The 12367-nt window shown below is 40.0% G+C and overlaps 1 protein-coding gene across 1 annotated transcript in view; it reads left to right on the top strand.

The window, feature by feature from the left end:
• Window positions 1–1812: 1812 nt before the first annotated feature.
• LOC110212842 (interleukin-3 receptor subunit alpha) overlaps window positions 1813–12367 on the top strand; it is a 61798-nt gene continuing 51243 nt past the window's right edge. The window contains exon 1 of the mRNA XM_020992949.2: window positions 1813–1906. The gene's annotated coding sequence lies outside the window, so the exon portion shown is untranslated. The remainder of the gene's footprint in view (window positions 1907–12367) is intronic.

The following is a 12367-nucleotide window of genomic DNA, read 5'->3' as shown; positions in this document are numbered from 1 at the left end:
CCCAGTAAGGACATGATCAAGATTTGGGAGTTCTTTTTTGTTTGTTCATTTCTGTAGGTCAAAAGAGATAGATTAATGATGTGCAAGTTACTGATAACTTCTGACCACTTCTCACTTTGACTATCAAAGTCAGTACCTGAAATATGTGTGTGGTTTACTGCAAACAAAAGATACAGTTCGGGGAGGGGGAGAGGGTGAAGAAAGTGGCTATCATGATCACAGATGCAGCCTATTTCTAATTTCCCTGACCTTTCCCTTTACTTGTTGTTCAGTCATGTCCAACTCTTCATGACTCCATGGACCATAATGTCCATGCGGTTTTTATGGCAAAGATACTGGAGTGGTTTGCCATTTCCTTCTCCAGGGGATTAAGGCAAACAAAGTTTAAGTGACTTGCCCAAGGTCACACAGCTAGTATCTGAGACTAGATTTCAATGCAGATCTTCTTGACTCCAGGCCCAGCACACTATCCATTGAGCCATCTAGCTGTTTTCCTCTTAGGCAAGCAGAGGTTAAGTGACTTGTCCAGGGTCACAGAGCTTTTAAGTGTCTAAGGTCAGATTTGAACTCAGGTCTTCCTGACTCTAGGCCCAGCACTCTATCCATGGAGCCGCCTAGTTGCCCTTTACTACCTATTCTTAATTTCCCCCAGTATCTCTCTCCCCCTGTATCTAGCATTCTTTCTTTCCTTCTACCCAAGATACCTCCTACTGACCTATCTAAGATGCATGAAAATTCTATCGCTAGAGACTCTTTCTTTGGAGTTGGTACTATGCACTAAACTGAAATACTCTTAGAAGAGATTTACACACAGAATCAATAACACCATAGTATGACTCCTTTCCAGTGTAAAAGCTAACTGAGATGGAGAAGTAGGAGGTGTAAGCCAAAAGCACAGGGCAGTGTCCATCAGAATCATCATCATAATTTTCAATAAACATTTACTCAGGTACCTTATTAAGAACAAGACACTGTTTTAGGTTTCATGGGGCATAGAAAGATGAATCTGGAACAATCCCCACCCTCAAGGAACCAGCATTGTAGTTATAAAAATAAGGCATACACATATGGAAATAGCTACAGTATAAGAAAGTAGGCCTGCATCTTTCATAGAGTAATTATGGGCATGGCATCCAAAAACTATCACAAAGGGCAACTTTACGCTGTATCCTCTAAGAAAATGGAAGGAGGGAAGGTATCCCCATGAGGAGACACACCATAAGTGTTTAACAGCTAATAACTTTATCAGTTATCATTTGACTAGAAATTAGCAAGGAGAGGATATAGGATAAGTTGGGAGAGGGAGGAGAGTATTGAAGAAAAAGTAGAAGAGATTAAAGAGATTTTTGTTAGAAGTAGAATAACAAAGAACTTTTCTTACTTTACAATTTTTCTCAGGGCTAGCCCTATCTGTATACAATCTTCTTCCCCTTTCTCTTCCCTCTCTTTTCCTCCTTGTCCTCACCTTGTCTCCTATCCATTTTCACATTCTCCCACTTTTGTTCTTTCTCATTTTCTGCTCTTCCCAATCTCTTTTTTTGTCCTCCATGGTTTTTTTTTCCCCTGTACAGCCAAGGTGGTACCAGCCTTCATTAGAAGAGCCCAGTTCTTTCTGGTTCAAGCCCAGTTCTTCTGGTTCTAAATTCATTGCTTTTTCCACCCTCCTCATTCCTTTACTAGCTTGGGAATTTTAAAACAACTCTAAAGTCTTAATGAGGGAAATTCATAGAAAGGGGTGGTATCATAAAAAGAAAAAAAAACAGGAAGCTTTGAGAGGATATAAGGGGGAAAGAAATTCTCGAGAGGGAGTGACACATTTCTGACTGCGCCCAGAAGACAGAAAGCCTGCCTGCACAACTGTACTGTTTGACCTTAAGGAAAAGGAAGAGGTCCCTAGCACTAAGGAGTAAGTTCTTTGCCTTGCAACTATATTGCACATTTTCCATTTTGAAACTCAATTAGACCTGCTTCTGGTTCAGCTTTTTCTCACAGGTCACAGGCAGCTGGGGGTTTTACTGGATGGGTGGTGGGAAGAATGCCATCAGGGTATAGGAGAGCTGTTAAGAGAATACAAGGATGACAGTGTTAACATTGGAAATCTCAAGAGAGCTTCAGCTGGAATTGTAGTGTGGTTAGTTCATCTTTCTTTTAAGCTAAGACTTTCATCATGAAACAGCTGATTTGTTTTTTAAAAAAACTACTCAGTGGAGTAAATTTTCCCTTTTCCAAATTTTGACAAGTTGACTGACAGACAACATGAATTTATTAAACAGTTACTATGTTCCAGGTACAGGCTAAGCACTGAGGATACAAAGAAAGGCAAAAACAATTTAACGGGAAACAACATACAAACTGTGTCCAAACAAGATACATACAGGATAAGTCGGAGATAATCTCAGAGGAAAGGCACTAGCATTGAAGGGGACCAGGAAAGACTCTTTTTTTCCTCGCCTTTTGGTGAGGAAATTGGGGTTAAGTGACTTGCCCAGAGTCACACAGCTAGCAAGTGTCAAGTGTTTGAAGCCAGATTTGAATTTAGGTCCTGACTCCAAGGCTGGAGCTGAATCCATGCCATCCAGCTGCCCCTAGGGAAAGGCTTCTTGCACGAGGTGGAATTTTAACAGAGAATTGAAGGAAACCAGGAAGCCCAGAAGAAAGAGACAACGTAGGAGACAATCACTGAAATTGCTCAGAGTTGGGAGACAGAGTAAGAAACAGCAAGGAGTCCTGTGTCTTTGGATTGTAGAGTACCCGAACAGAAGAAAGTATAAGACTGGAAAGGCAGAAAGGGACTAAATTATTATGAGTTTTAAAAACCAATCAATCAGTTAATCTTAAGAATTTACCAGGTGCCAGGCACTCTTATTGGTAATTATTGATTGCAGCTTACTGTGAGTACCTGACCCTCTGATTCAAGTTTCCAATCCCCACCAGAGTCCATAGATTGCAGCAAATACTATCATTTCAACTCCCTGCTATCTGAAGCCTGCTTAGGCATCTCAGTCATGTGCGATGTCCCATATAGTTGCATGGAGATGAGAGGTGGTATGCTGAGCATGGGAAAATTACAGAAGTATACAGTTTCCATCACCTAGTCCAGGGTTGGGGAACCTGCAACCTCAAGGCCACATGTGACCCCCTAGTCCTCAAATGCAACCTTCTCTGACTGAAAAGGGTTGCACTTGACACCTAATGAATCATACGTGGCCTCGAGGCCTCAGGTTCCCCACCCTTGAACTAGTCTTTTGCTAGCAATTCCAGAGCATAGGGAAGAGTACTAGAACATCCCTAGTCCTTTATGTCCTGGAGAACCCTAAATTCTAGCCTGCTCCAATCCTATATATTACCCAGGTAGGTTGTAACAAGCAGAGTAAGCAGCTGCCTGTATGATATGATTCAAAACACATCAGGAAATCTTTCCCTTCCCTAAAGAATCTCTCTCATCTGCTTTCTAGCATCTGAAACTCCAATAGAAATTTGTCCCTTTAAAGTTGACTTTTTATTCCTCATTCAAATCAATTCAATTCAACAAGTGTTTATTTAGCACCTAAGAAAAAAATTAAGTAGTCTTTGCCTTCAAAGAGCTTATGTTATACTGGATGGATATGACATGTGCACAGGTAAGAATAATACATGACTCAGGATGAAGTCCTGACAGACTGGCAAGGGAAGAAGTGATCTGACAAAGTGTTCTAGAAATTGTTGAGAAGGAAGAGCACTAATAATTGTAGAGAGAAAGAAAGGTTTCATGGAAGAAGTGGTATCTGATCTGAGTCTTGAAGAAAGATAAGGATTCTAAAAGGCAGAGATGGGCATGTATTTCAGTCATGGATGATGGCTTGTATAGGGGCATAAGGATAGGGGATTCCAATTTCATTGGAATATTTAATGCATGAAAGGGGATGGTGTAAACAAATCTGGAAAGTTAGGTTGAAGCCATATGGTAACATATCAGTGCCATGACAGATTATTTGTATTTTATCCTTTAGGCAACAGGGAGATTCCAAAGAATTTGGAGCAGAGGGGCAGCTAGGTGGTGCAGTGGATAGAGCTCCAGCCTTGGAGTCGGAGGACCTGGGTTCAAATCTCAACCTCAGACACTTGGCACTTACTAGCTGTGTGACCCTGGGCAAGTCGCTTAATGCCAATTGCCTTACCAAAAAAAAAAAAGCATTTGGAGCAGGAAAGTGACATGATCAGACTTGTGCCTTTGGAAGGTTATTTTGTCATCTAGAAGAAGGATGGATAAATATGAATATACTTGCAAAAGTTGACAATTTAAGCCTTACCAGTCATTTATATATTAGCATGAGTGACTTCATTGAGTTTTTTTTTTCCTGAGAGGAGGTCTCAGTGTGAAGAGGATAATGAAAGAGTTTAAAGACACTGCATAAGTTATGTAAGATGGGGAGAGATAGAAATTGGGAGAAAGTATCATTTGAAAGAGGTTTCTGGGGGCAACAAACCGTATTCTTGCTTGCTTGATAGTTCTGTGAAAAGTTGCCTCCCAAGACTAGGAATCCAGTTCAGTCCAAGAAATTTAAGAGGCATCCTCTATCTAGGATTCTTACCATTTACAAGAGCTGATTTGGGTCATTCTATCAATGTTGCTGAAATTGTATATCTCCTTCCATATGCTTTCAGATCATATTTCTCATTATGTAAACCATAAATGGTCCACAGGAAAGGGCCTGGCTTTGCCACCAGGGAAATCAATATAATAAACAATCAAATCTACTTGGTAACTTGTGGGATGTCCCTTTAAAAAAAAACAGTTGTGGCAATTACAGATGTTTGGCCATGAGCAGAAGTCTGTTGGGACTTTTTTCAAATGGAAGAGCAAAATTAGGATGAGAGTGAGGAACAGAAAGCAGGAGAAAGGGAAACAAAACTAGAAGGCTTAGAAAGAGAAAAGGGAGTGGCGCAAGGAAGTAGGAAAGAAGGATAAAAAAGAAAAGCCCAAAGTCATAGCTAAGTGACTTAGAAGGACAAATAAGTGCAGCATGTATAATGATCACAACCATCATTTATGCAGTACTTTAAGATTCTCAAGGTTGCTCTTGACACTTACTAGCTATGTGACCCTGGGCAAGTCACTTGACCTTATTGCCTAGCCAAAACCAAAACAAAACAAAACAAAAAAGATTCTCAGGGTTGTTTCTTTGAAACAATCCAAAGAAGCAAATAGTACATATGAAGATAGGGAAGTTCTTCCCCCTGATCAAAATGCTGCTCTAAAACAGGAGTGGAGTAAGGAGGGGATGTTACTCCTGACAGATTAGATAGACAGACAGACAGAAGACAGATAGATAGATCTAAGTGTTTATATAGATATGATAGATAGATTTGATGATAGATATAGATGTTTACATAGATATGATACAGATAGATTCGATGAAAGATCAATAGACAGACAGACACAATAAAGGCAGGAATCTGGGCCTGGAGGATGGAGGATAATGACCTTGCCACCTTCACTTTGTTTTTGCTCTGACTCAATTTCATTTACTTTCCAAGACAGAGAGAACCTTGAGAGGAAGGTGGTCTTTGGACCACAGCTTTCATGCAGTTCCTTTAAGGGCCTTGTGTCAGTCTCCTGAAATTGGTTTGTGACAGACATATGGTCCTCATAAGGGGCTGAACAGGAATTGAAAGGATTTTCTAACTCCAAGTCAGATAATTACCTGTGACAATAGACTACAATTCAATACCAGATACAAGGTGTTAAAAGAAAAGAATCAATCTTAGCCTATGTGCCTAATTTTTGTTCAGCAGATCCCTTAACTAGAAGTGGTAGCTCCAATTTTTTGGTCTTGATTAATGAGATGTCAACCTGTCCTTATGAGAGAAAGGCATTCTAGTGATTTCATCCTAATCAGCTAGAGTCACCCTGATAGCAGGTAGCTATAAAGAGGTGAAGCCCAGAAGCTGGTAGCAGGGTGAATGTCCAGCAGTGACTCTGAAATCAACAAAGTAATGCAACCATTGTGGACCAAAAATATAAACCCCAGAAAAGAAGAACAAAGAACAACATGATGTCATTACCAGCAGACATCAGCACCCTGCCATGTTAGAGGCATGAGCTGCCTTCAACACATGAATTCCTTATCAATACATGTTTGCAAAGGGCTTCCCTCCCACCAACCTTCTGTATTAAGGAAGACTGCCAAAACTGAAATCAGAAGATCTGAATTCAATGTCTCATACATATGTGCTCTCCACACATGGTCTTTAGTCAGATACCATCCTGGCATGTGCCTCTTCATGTATTTCCTGGCCACAACTGTTTCTTACACGTGTACTCTCCGTGTGTAGTCCCTGGTCATGTTTGCTTTCTGAGTATGTGTCCTCTTTGTGGTGGTACAATAACCTGTAGAGAATGTGTCCCATGTCTAAGCAGGAGGAATCTTTTCTTGTCACTTTAACCATATTGTTCCATTAAATGTCTTTTGTTTGAACAATTATGTTTTCTGACAGACTAGTATAAGCAAATCCACAAGTTGGGGCTTGTGAGTTATAATTTTGGAAGCTGCTGACTCACAGAATTTGTCAACTCGACTGGCTTCTGTAGGACACTAACTGTGAAAAGGGTGCTACTCCCCTTTAATAGAGGTTAAGTAATTTGCCCAAGTTTGCAGAGCTACTAAGTGGTATAGATGGAATTTGAAGTTGAATTTGAGCATAATTTCAAATTCAGCATCCTTTCTTAGTTCACAGGGCAGAGTAGAGGAAGTACTTTGTAAGCCTTAACATGTTGTAAAAATGTGAGTTATTTCCATTGTATCATGTGACCTTCCAGAAAAGGCATGTGTTAACATACAAGATGTCTCTGCCAAACTAAACATTCAGTATAGTACAGCATATGTTGTGTTTACTGGATTCACCATTTGGGGTTCCAAATAAAATCTTTTATTTGTTGTTGTTTTAGGGTTTTTTTTCTTTGCCATTGTTGTTGTCATTGTCCACATCTGTAAGCTAATCAGTGTGAGGAGCTTCTAGAATGGGAGCTTCTTCCACTGATACAGATCATCAACTCATCATAACTTATGGTTTTAGAGAGTTGCCTGATGCACTGGAAGACTGGGATTTGCTCATGGTAATATAGTTAGAAGATAACAGAGATGGGGCAGCTAGGTGGTGCAGTGGATAGAGCATCGGCCCCGAAGTCAGGAGAACCTGAGTTCAAATCCAGCCTCAGACCAAACACTTGACACTTACTAACTATGTGAACCTGGGCAAGTCACAACCCCAATTGCCTAAAAACAAAACCAAAAAAAAAAAGATATCAGACATAGAATTTGAACCCCACCTTTCCTGACTCCAAGACTCTCTAGCCACTGTCATGCTGCTTTTCCATTTGTAATTCAGACCAGGGATGTCTTTTAATCACAATTCTGATATGCTCCTATGTAAATAAGAACTGTGTGTTTGATCAAGAAGCAAATAGAATCCTTCTCTCCACTACCCGTTGCTCAGCTCCACTCTAGATAAAAGGGATAATGAGGTTTTCTCTCTTGATTCTTTGTAGTTCATTTTTAGATTCATTTTAGTCACTTCTAATGAATTCCAGGAGTCAGTACATAATGGCGTAGCATTTTAAGCAAGGGAATCTCTGGTGGCTACCTGTAACCACCATTTTCAAAAAGTATTTTTTAAATTTAAAATATTTAAGTTTTGGGGTAGCTAGATGGTGCAGTGGATAGAGCACTGGGCCTGAAGTCAGGAGGACCTGAGTTCAAATCCAGACTCAGACACATAATATTTCTAGCTGTGTGACTCTGAGCAAGCCACTTAACCCCAATGGCCTCACAAAATAATAATAGCAAATTTTTAAAAAATATTTGTTTTTGGTTTTTTTAACTAATGCACATTTATTTTTTCTCTTCTTCACGCCTCTTTCCCTCACTGAAAAAGAAAAAAAACCCTTATAACAAATACACTTAGTCAAGCAAAAAAGAATTCTCACACCAGTCATTCAAAAACTGAGTGACTCAGTATATTCAGTAAATACCTCTCTGTCAGGAGATAGGTAGCATTCATCATCATTGGTAAATGACTGATCATTGTATTGATCACAGGTCTTAAATCTTTCAAAATCATTGGCTTCTATAATATTGTTATAGTGTAGATTATTCTGGTTCTGTTCACTTCACTCTACAATTCATACAATTCTTCCCAAGTTCTTCTGAAATAGTCTCCTTCATTGTTTCTTACAGCACAATAGTATTCCATTACATTCATATACCATAATTTGTTCAACCATTTTTCAATTGATGAGCATTACCTTAGTTGCCAGATTTTTGGCACCATGAGAAGAACTGTAAGTATTTTCATGCTATATGTACCTTTTCCTTTTTCTTTTATCTCTTTGGGATATAGATCTAGTAGTGGTTTCATTGAGTCAAAAGGTATGCACACTGTGATGATCAAAATCAACTATGATAGACTTACTGTATTTCACCACATAATTGTCACACTGTGTTGTTTGTGTGTGTGTGTGTGTGTGTGTGTGTGTGTATGAGTGTGTTTCAGTCCAAAAATTGGTTTACAACCTTTCTTCAAGTAATCATTACATGGTGTAATTCTGTCTGTCAAATTCTGTTTGTCAGGCTGGTTGACGGGCCGGCCACTTAAAAGGTAAACAGAGCAGGAAAGTATTCACCAGTGGCATATGGATACACATTAATCTCTTGCACATTGAGAGCTGTGAGCCTGGAATTCTCAGTCCACACACATTGTAGGAATTGTCAGTATATTTCCAAAAGCTGATTTGCATGGTTTGTTTAGAGCACTGTAGAACTAACAGTATTGTCACTCAACCCAATGAAGAGCTGTAGGCATGCATCCTAATCTTGCACCAAAGACAATTTAGTAATAAATGATTTTTAAGTAATACCAGGGCAGTTTTGTAAAGCTTCACATGATGGTCACACCCAACTGTTTTGCAAATAATTTGGCATAAAATCTGAGACAATTGTGCAGTGAAAAAGAGTAGCTCTTCTTTTACCCCCAAGGCAATTGAGACTAAGTGACTTGCTAGAGTTATACAACTAGTTAAGTATAAAGTATCTGAGGCTAGATTTGAACTCAAATCCTCCTGATTCCAGGGCTGGTGTTCTATCTACTGCACTATCTAGTTGCTTTTTTATCCAAGACAATTCTACAAGACTCATGATAGAAAAAGCTATCTGCGTCTAGAAAACTATGGAGTCTGAATGCAGATTGAAGCATGCTATTTTCTTTCTCTTTTTTGTTTTTTCTTTCTCATGGTCTTCTCCCTCTGTTCCAATACTTCTTTCACAACATGACTAATGTGGAAATATGTTTAATATGATTGCACATGTATAGCCTATATCAAATTGTTTGCCATCTTGGGGAGGGGAAGGAGGGAGAAAAATTTGGAATTCAAAATCTTATGAAAAATGAATGTTGAAAACTATTTTTACTTGTAATTGGAAAAAATGAAATAGTTTACAAAAAAAAAAGCAAAGGATATGCACAGTTTAGTAACTTTGAGGCATAGTTTCAAATTTCTTGGAAAAGATTTCCACCCAGTTTTGCCCAAGAATAATTTTTCTGCCTCTGGGAAATAGATCAAGTGTATTCGTATTCCAATCCCTAAGGGAACCCAAAGAGAGAGGGTCCAGAACACCTGACTCTCTAGTTAAGAATGGTGTCTTAAGTGAGAGTATCCATGGAGATGTGAAATTAGTTGGGACAAGAATCTGGATTTGAGTCCTGGTTCTGCCACCATTAAGCTGTGTAATCTTATTCAGTTTATTCATCCTCTCTGAGCTATAGTTCCTTTATAAAATCTGATCTAAAAGGAGTGAAAGGTTCCTTCCAGCTCCAATGTTCTGTGAAAAGTTTGGGTGGGTTTTGTTTCCTTTTTTTAATTAATTAATTTATTTTTAGTTTTTAACATTCACTTCCATGAGATTTTGAGTCCCAAATTTTCTCCCCATCTCATTCCTCCCCCCACTTCAAGATGGCATGCATTCTGAATACCCTTTCCTCTAATCTGCCCTCCCTTCTATCTCTCCCCCCTTCTCTTATTCCCTTCCCCTTCTATTTTCTTGTAGCACAGGATAGATTTCTATTTCCCATTGCCTGTATATCTTACTTCCCAGTTGCATATGAAAACAATTTCTAACATTTGTTTTCAAAACTTTGGGTTCCAAATTTTCTCCCTTCCCCCTCAATGAGAAGGCAAGCAACTCGATAAAGGTTATACATGTGTAGTCATGCAAAACACTTTCATAGTAGTCATGCTGTGGAAAACTAACTATATTTCCCTTCATTCTATCCTGCCCCCTGATTATTCTATTCTCTCTTTTGACCCTGTCCCTCCTCAGAAGTGTTTGCTTCTGCTTACTCCCTCCCCCAATCTGTCCTCCCCTTTGACATTCCTCCCTCTCTTATCCTCTTCCCAGCTATTTTCCTGTAGGGTAAAATAGATTTCCATATCCAATTGTATGTGTATGGTATTCCCTCCTTAAGCCAAATCCAACGAAAATAAGATTCACTCATTCCCTCTCACCTTCCCCCACTTCCTCTCCACTATAAAAGCCTTTTCTTATCTGTTTAATGTGAGATAATTTACTCCATTCAACCTCTCCCTTTCTCCTTCTCCCAGTATAATCCTCTCTCACCCTTTAATTTTATTCTCCAGATATCACCCCATCATCTTCAACTCACCCTGTGACCTCTATCTATAGATATATGTACATATAATTTTTTCCCTCCAACTACCCCAATACTGACAAAGGCCTCACCAGTTACAAATATCATCTTTCCATGTAAAAATATAAATAGTTCAACCTTAATAAGTCCCTTATGATTTCTCTTTCCTGTTTACCTCTTTATGCTTCTCTTGAGTCTTGTATTTGAAAGTCAAATTTTCTATTCAGCTCTGATCTTTTCATCAAAAATACTTGAAAGTCCTCTATTTCACTGAATATCCTTTTTTTCCCTTGAACAATTCCCTCTCCATCACCCCTACAAACTCCACCATGCCAGTGCTCCTCCTCACCCCAGGATCACCACCCAGAACTGTGACACAGATCCAACCATGGGCAAAGCAAGAGATTCCTGCCCTAGCACCAGTAAAGAGATCTCTGCAATCCCCCTCTGATTAGCCACTCAATTCCCCCACAGTTTGTGGGCCAAGCTCAAGAAGTAGCTGCTTCCCCAGGGAAGCCCCAGGACTGGGGCTGGGACCAAGCTTCTCTCTCACCCAGTCACAGACTTTTCCTACTGATCTTCTACGTTGTCTTTGGCGTTTGTGGGTTGAGAAGTCTGGAAACTGCTATAGTTGCCTGTGATTCAGTCCCCTGAGGCTTGCTGCAGGTTTGCTGAGGCCTGGTCTTTGCCTGCATGCCCACCCTGAACTGAGTTCCTCTCTCACAGTCAACCTTTCCAATCAACCATCCAGGTTGTCTTGGGATGGAAATTTGTTTCATTCTGCCTTTTTGTGGGTTCTGCTGCTCTAGAATTTGTTTAGAGTCATTTTTTTCAGGCATTTGGAGGGATTTGGGGGAGCTCAAGCAAGTCACTGCTTTCACTCTGCCATCTTAGCTCTGCCCCTTGTTTGCTTTTGAAAACAAATGAGTGCTTTCCTCCCTTTTTTTGGTTACAGAACAAACTAAGAGGAGAGATGAAATAGCTTTGAGCTCACAACATGCAAGCATTTCAAATGTGTAAAAATGACACGAAGGCAGGAAAGGAAGAAGAGAAACGCTGACAGGAGTAATACCTAAAAATCCCAGACCTAGTGCTGTGTAATTGGCATCTTTTGCTCTCCTTCTCTTATGACCCCATTCCCATTGCAGCAACCATGGTTCTTCCATCCCTGTTGTTGTTCAGTAAGTAGTGTCTGACTCTTTGTGAATAGTCCCAGCTGCTTCAGTGGGGACCCAATTGGCCAGTTCCAGTTGGGCAATGCAGCTTTCTCCCTCCTTCCTTCCTTCCTTACTCCCTCCCTCCCTCCCTTTCTTCCTTCTTTCCTTCCTTCCCTCCCTTCCCTTCCTTCTTTCTTTTCTTCCTTCCTTCTTTCCTTCCTTCCCTCCCTTTCTTTCTCTTTCTCTCCCTCCCTCCCTTACCTGTGGGTGCTCTGCCCAAAGGAATGTAAATATTGATGGCTAAAACCTAGCAAGATATCTTGGGGTTTAGGTTTTGGAACTAGATTTCTTTCTTAAAGACCATGCCTTAAACCCAATTCGCTCTGGCTCTGTTGATTAGCCAACAATAGATCCCAATCCAAGCTTCACTTAGTGGTCATTGTTTGGGCCCCAGAGGCTCAGAGTGAATGTAAATAGTAATTGTTTCTGTTTTGGCCAGAAATCCTGAAGTTCTCCCTCTCCCTGAT

Source organism: Phascolarctos cinereus, unplaced genomic scaffold, assembly GCF_003287225.1.
Source record: "Phascolarctos cinereus isolate Bilbo 61053 unplaced genomic scaffold, phaCin_HiC Scaffold_726;HRSCAF=1367, whole genome shotgun sequence".
In the NCBI taxonomy this organism is placed as follows: domain Eukaryota; kingdom Metazoa; phylum Chordata; class Mammalia; order Diprotodontia; family Phascolarctidae; genus Phascolarctos; species Phascolarctos cinereus.
This window is presented reverse-complemented; position numbering and strand designations above follow the sequence as displayed.